Source organism: Nannospalax galili, unplaced genomic scaffold (genome assembly GCF_000622305.1).
Source record: "Nannospalax galili isolate Female #2095 unplaced genomic scaffold, S.galili_v1.0 scaffold276, whole genome shotgun sequence".
NCBI classification, from domain to species: domain Eukaryota; kingdom Metazoa; phylum Chordata; class Mammalia; order Rodentia; family Spalacidae; genus Nannospalax; species Nannospalax galili.
Window position 1 is genome coordinate 188,792 of NW_008337766.1, and position 7,503 is coordinate 196,294.

A 7,503-nucleotide genomic window follows, 5' to 3' on the forward strand; every position below is an offset into this window, starting at 1 on the left:
CTTCTCTAAGACAAAGAAGAAAAGTTTTGGAAATGTGAGTCCCTCCCTCCCCTCGTGGGCCGTTGGTGACTAATGGAGTCAGGACAGCCAGTGAGCAGGACAGTCCGGGAGTCAGTTTCAGAGATACAGCTCATTTATTCAGTGGGGATCAGGAAAAATATAGGGTGGAGGCAGCAGCCAAAGATTTACATGATAGGTGCTCATAGTATGCTTTATTTACATGTGGTAGGGGGATCCTATCATCTGACTATAATGCAATACCTAATTATCATATAGAAAAAACCTGGGGGTAGTTTATTGCAGGTAACTATGCCCAATCTCATGTTCCAAATAAGGCCATCTGTGCTCAGAGGCACTTTCCAGATAAGGTCAGGCAGAGAGCAGGAAGCACCCACTCAGAAAGGGAGTCCTCCATATAATATAGCACCAAGCTCCTTAGAGCTATCAGGACATGGTAGACTACAAACTTAGCAGCAGGGTCCCCCAATACGGAAACTATAAAAAATTGAAAATATATTTCTCATATCTCAAGGTGTATTTTTTAGTTTCTAATAATAGAAATAATGTATCATGTAAAAAACTGAGATGACAGTCCTGTAAATTTTCAAATTGTTTCCCATTTCATGCCTCTCGGTTTTCAAAACTTCTGTTATTTGTCTCTTCCCATGTTCTAACTTTTCAGTTATTCAACAATAATATTTGAGTTGTTTACTGTTTACTATTGTTTACTGTTCTAGAGTCCTTTGAATGTCTACCTGTATTTTATTTCATTTTATATATTTGAAATAGGTTCTCCCTCTAGCCCCAGCTGGCCTGGAACTCGCTCTGTAGACCAAGCTGAGTCACATAGAGATCTGCCTGCCTCTGCTTTAGGACTCAAGGGCTTGCAAAAGGAACACAGCAGGTTCCACCGTAGAATGTGAAGTACAAACTAATTCACAGACTTCACCAGGAGGGAGAGTTAGTTGGAGCTGTTAAATGTGTGTGAATCTGCAGGTGCATGCATGCATCCTTATGCCAGGTGAGCTGCTTGAGAGCCTCTGGGCCTTGGCTTGTCTCCACCTCCTACCCTGCCATAGAGGCACTCGGATTGCAGATGCATGTAGTACTGGTCCAGAATTCAAGTCTTCATGTTTATGCTGCAAGCATGTATGCAGTGACCCTGCACCCCATTTTATGAGATGGATTCTTATTAGAGCCTGGGGCTCACTGATTGGGTTAGGCTGGCTGGCTAGTGGGTCCTAGATATCCAACTGTTCCTAGTTCACAAATGTGTGGATTATTAAGCACATGCCACCATGTCTGATTTGTTTTTGTTTGGATGCTGGGAATCGAACTCAGGTCCTCATGTCAAGCACTTACTGACTGAGCTATTTCACCACTCTTTTTCTACTTTATGCCCATGAACAAGACTAGAGAGATGGTTAATTGGCAAGAGCTCTGGCTACATTTGCAAAGGACCCATGTTTAGTTCCCAGTACCCTTGTAGTAGCTCACAACCTCCTGTAAACTCTAGGTCCAGGGGATCTGACACCCTCTACTGGGCTATGTGTGTGCCAGGCTGTGCACTTACATGCACTTACATGCATGTATAACACACATACACATAACTTTTTTTTTAATTTTAAAAAAATGTCTGCATGGATTTGGAGAGATGGCTCAGTGATTAAGAGCACCGACAGCTCATGCAGAGGACCCAGTTTTGGTTCCCAGTATCCACATGACGGCTGGTTAACAGCCACACACAGCTCTATTTCCAGGGGATCCAATGTCCTCTTCAGACCTTTGAGAACATTGCACAACACAGGTACACTTGCATACAGGCAGGCAATACATTCATATACATAAAATAAAAGTAATAAATAAAATATTTTTTTAGAAATGTAAAAAGAAAGAAAAAGACAAAACAAAACAAAAACAACCTCTGTGTTTCTAATTCAGAATAGAATTCTCTGTTTTACTGAAGCCCTGGCCAGCGACTGGGTATAAGTGGCAGGCAATATAGTCTCCTCAAAGAAGCTGAACTGGGCACTGGTTTCTTGCTTATTGAGCAGAATTTCATTCATGTGATAGGTTGATTCACTAAAAAATGCTCTCCTGGTATCAAGAATTTTTATGACACTGTTTCATAAACTAGAAAATATACCAACCATTGGGCCTGGACTGATGGCTCAGTGGTTGACCACTGGCTGTTCTTGCAGAAGACCCAGGTTTGAATCACAGCATCCGCATGGCAACTAACAAACATCTGTAACTCCAGCTCCATGGGATCTGATACCCTCTTCTGTCCTCGAGAGGCACTTCACTACATAGATGCACTTATATACATGCAGACAACATTAATACATGTAAAATGTAAATATATCAAAAAAATTATGCCCGGTGTAGTAGCACATGCCTTTAATCTCAGCACATGAGCGGCAGAGCCAGATGGATCTCTATGAGGTCAAGGCAATCCTGGTCTCCATGATGACTTCCAAATGAGCTGTGGCTACAGGAGACCCTGTCTAAAAATTAATAAATAATAATAATAATAATAGAAGAAGAAGAAGAATTGACACTGGAGAGTAATGTAAAAGAAAATTTAGAAAAATACACTAAATTTAGAAAAATGTATATATAAATGTTGGTTTATATGTTTTTAAGAATAAAGAATTCTCAAAAGATACATGTCTATAGAAAAATGGGCCTTGTAATGATTTGGTGAAAGCTTATATATTTTTATTATATTGTACTTTAGCAGAATATATAGCACTTTTACAATATTAAGAAATGTTTAATGCAAATCATTTTATTAATTATGTTTTCATGATTTGCTGAATGTCTATGCTAGGGTAGTAATTGTCACTCAAAAAAATTCATATGATTTCAGCAATGTCTTTTCTTCCAAAACCTGAGACACACAATTCTTCTTTTAAAATTTGTTTTAATTTTTATGTGTATGAGTGTTTTGCCTGCATCTCTCTCTCTCTCTCTCTCTCTCTATCAGAAGAGGGTGTCAGGTCCCCTGGACAGTTGTTAGCTACTATGTGGGTGCTGGGAACTGAACCCAGTCCTCTGCAAGACCAGCCAGTGCACTTATATATATCTTTCAATACCTGTGGAGACCAGAAGAGAGCACCAGATACCCCTGGAAATGGAGTTAGGGACAGTTGTTACCCACCTACCCACCACGTGACCACATGGATGATAGAAATCTTAACTCAGGTCCTCTGGAAGAACAGCTAGTGCTATTAACTGCTGAACTATCTCTAGAGTCAGAAAACTTTGTTCTTTTGTTTGATGATTTTCTTTTAAAACAGGGCCTCCCTCTACTCTAATTGGCCTAGATCTCCCTATGTAGACCAGGCTAGCCTCATTCTTACAGAGATTTGCCTGCCTCTGCCTCCTGAGTGCTAGAATTAAGGCCTGCAAGACCATCACTCCCAGCTATAAACCCTATAGCACACACTTCCTTCACAGCCCTTAAAAATAAATTTACGGGACTGGAGATATGACTCAGCTGTTAGGAACACTTGCTGTTTTTCCAGAGGACCCAAGTTCAATTTTCAGCACCCACATGGCTGCTAACAACAATCTGGAATTCCAGTTCCAGGAGATCCAACTCCTTTTCTGTTCTTTGGGGGTTTTGCATGGCATGAGTGCACTTACATACATGCAAGTAAAACACTCATACACATAAAATAAAAATAATAAAATAATTTTAAAAAATAAAAATAAATTCAGTATCTTGAGCAATAGGGTCTTCCATTGAAGTTCTGGTGTGTAGCTAAAAGCAGGAAACACATCAGTGTTGGTTACAGGTCTATGGGATTCCTAGTCACACCTTCAAGGGAGAGTGTCCATTCCTGTCATTAAGGTATTATTTTGTTAGCCTATATTGCCTAGTAGGAGCAATGTTCCCCTGCTATGGCTAATTTAGTCTCTTTTTATTATATATAATATATATAATTTAAGAGATGTTTTTTATAAATCTTTAAAATTGCATATGTATAAATAATTTAAGAGACTTCTATAAAGAGTTTCCATATGATTTTTTAAAGGTCTTTAGTGTTGTTTATTCCCCCCCATGTCCCTCCTCTGCCCTGCTTTCCCATTCTGCTTCCAATTTAACCTTTCCTGCTTTATTATTCCTTCCTCCCTATGTGTCTCTACATTCTAGTTCACCTCCCTGGACCCGCCCCCCTCCCCTGCCCTCCCTTAATAACCTTAATGGTTATTCACTAGTCTCCTGACTTGTCTGGAATTTCAAATTAAGCATGCATATCTAGGATTTCAAAGCTAGCAGCCAACTATGAGAGAGAAAAGGTGACATTTGTCTTTCTGGGTCTGGATTATATGATTGTTTCCAGTTCCATCAATTTACCTGGGAATTTCATAATTTTATCTTTTTAAGAAGTGAATAATATCCCATGATGCCTGTGTGCCACACCTTCAATATTCATTCATTTCTTTATGAATATTGAGGTTGTTTCCAATTTCTGCTGAAGACAATATATACATAAGCTGAAGGACAAACAAAAAGAAATCAAGTTGGTTCTGACTTCAAAGCCCAATCTCTACTGGCCAGCTTCCATAGTGTTGGAAGGTGCTGCACAAGCTATTGGAAGGAAAACATGAGTAATCACCAAACTTACTCAACTGTGAACTACAATAACTGTCCTAAAAAGCTATGCCCACTGGTTCAACAGTGGTACAACTATTATGGAAGTTATTAGCCACTTTCTAATTGTATTTAAGGTCTGCTATGTGGGATTTAGCCCATATTTGACCTGGATATTAGGCTTAGGAACTTGAAGCTAAACAAATCACGGAGCAAAGGGGAGAACCTTATATTACTTCTCTACTAGGTAATTACATTATTCAGCCAAACCCTAATAACTTATTGTTATACCCATAGATTAATACATCTCTCAGCTCTCATCAGAGACATTTACTTATGCAGCAGATAGTGATCAACAAAGAGATCCACAACTGGATAATATGCAAAGAATAAGGGATTGCAGAGTATCTGTGAATCAGATACAATATCAAACTTCTTCCTCTCAAGGCTCAGGGTTCATTGCAGGATAGGGGACAGAAAGATTGTAAGAGCCAGAAGTGGTGGATGACCACAAGGATATAGAGTTCTCCACACAGCTGGTCATTTTCTTATATGAACTCACATCAATGATGACAGCATACTATACAAGTTCCATGCAAGCTCAACCAGACAAAATCCCAGCATTTACATGCAGAAGTAGGTAAGAAACTCCAATCTACCTGAGGAATTATTGGAAACACATGGCTTCTAAGATGGGGAGAATCCTTCTCTTTCAAAGGTGTGAATATTGATTGTTTGACCAGGCTCCAGTGAATGGACCGACACTGAAGGACTGTTGGGAATACAAATAAGACATTGTAGGCCTTATTAGATAGATGGTAGATAGATGATAGATAGATAGATGATAGATAGATGATAGGTAGATAGATGATAGGTAGTTAGATGATAGATAGATAGATAGATAGGGTACATAGATGATAGATAAATGATAGGTGATAGATAGACAATAGCTAGATGATGATGATGATAGATAGATAGATAGATAGATAGATAGATAGATGATAGATAGATAGATAGATGATAGATGATACATAGATGATAGATAATAGATAGATGATGATAGATAGATAGATAGATAGATACATAGATGATAGATAGATAGATAGATGATGGATGGATAGATTATAGCTAGATGATAGATAGAGAGATAGATAGATAGATGATAGATAGATGATGGATGGATAGATAGATGATGATAGATGATGATAGATAGATGATAGATAGATAGATAGATAGATAGATAGATAGATAGATAGATCATAGACAGATTACATTAATTTGGGAGGAAGCAATAAAAGGAGGTGCTGATAAGGGAGTGGATCTAAACACTGTCAAAATATATTGTATGAAATATTATAAAAATTCAATTAAATAAATAAATTTGAAGATAGTGAAGCAGTAAGAAGATATGCATGAATGATATTTCATGCAAGAATGAGTGGGGTGCCTATGTGAAAAAAGAGCAAGGAAATGAACTGAATTATATCTACATCCTGAAAATGTATAGGAGTGTGCATAGAACGTGACAGAATAATTAAACTGGTAGAGGGAATTTTAAGGTAATACAGCATTCTGACAGCTTCATGGGCATTATTGGATTACCTTAATCAAAACAACATTGAGAAAAGAGTTGTAAAAACAAAGGACTTCTACTTTGGTCAGAAAGAGGATGTGCCTAGCTGCAGCCCAGAAGAGTTGCAAAATAGCACCAAACCATCAGGGACTTAACCAATTGTTTCATGCAGAACAATAGAGATTTTATTTAGTTTCCTAAATTATCAGATTTGAAGGCGAAAAATGGACAGATTTGTCTCTGGATTTTAATTTGCCAAGAGAACCCCTGGCAACCCTTTGTGGGCAAGACCACCAAGGAATCCGCTGATATTAAGACTCTCATGTCCTGCTAGGTCCTGACAGAACCTGTAGCATGTACAGATGTAGGTGAGGGTCTGAGGACACTGATGGATTGTTCTTAATGTGCATTCTGGGATTCTTCACTCTTCTCTCCCTAGCATGTTCCTGGACATGTGATGAATTGGATTTCTCTTCCACTGTATTGTACTCTCTTACCACAAGCCCAAAAGCAAAGAGGACAACCAAAAAAATCAAATCCTTTTATTTTTTAAAAACTTTATTTTATTTATTTTATGTGCATGAATGTTTTGCCTGCATACAGGTAGGTATACTCTTGTCATACAAAGCCCACAGAGGTCAGAATATAGTGTCAGATCCCCTGAAACTGGAGCTGCAAACAGTTTTAGCTGCCATGTGGGTGCTGGGGACCTAACCTGGATCCTCAGAAAGAAGAGCCAGTGCTTTTAACTGCTGACCCATCTTTCCAACCTCTTTTTCCTCTTTCCTAGTTGATTATTCATGTATTTCTTCTTTACAGTAATGGAAACTTGACTAATGGACCACCTTAGGAAATTAGCAAATGCTAATCTCTTTCGTTTTTGGCTCTTAATTTTGCCCAGCTACTTTAACAGCTAATGGCACGGTCTCCTCTCCTTGTCTAGCTTAACTCTGAGAAATGACTGCATTTTTCTTTCCTTCAAAACACTGATTCATTTTATACATGTATGAGATTTTCAATTAAAAAAGGAAATCATGAAGACATTCAAAAATTTGTAGAGTCAAATAAAAAATAATTTCACTGCCTTTCAGAGCCTGTGGGACACAGAATAGGAATACTTAAAGAAAAGATTATAAAGGCTCAGATTACTAAACCAGAGCCAAAAAAAGTTAATGAAAGCATGGTTTTAAAATATAAAGTTTGTAAAGACATTAAAGAGCACAACAAGGAAAATTTTAACTCTTTAAAGAAAGAAATTGAGGAAGACATCAGAAAATGGAAGGAAGTCCCATGCTCATGGATTGGAAGAATTAATTTTGTAGGTTAA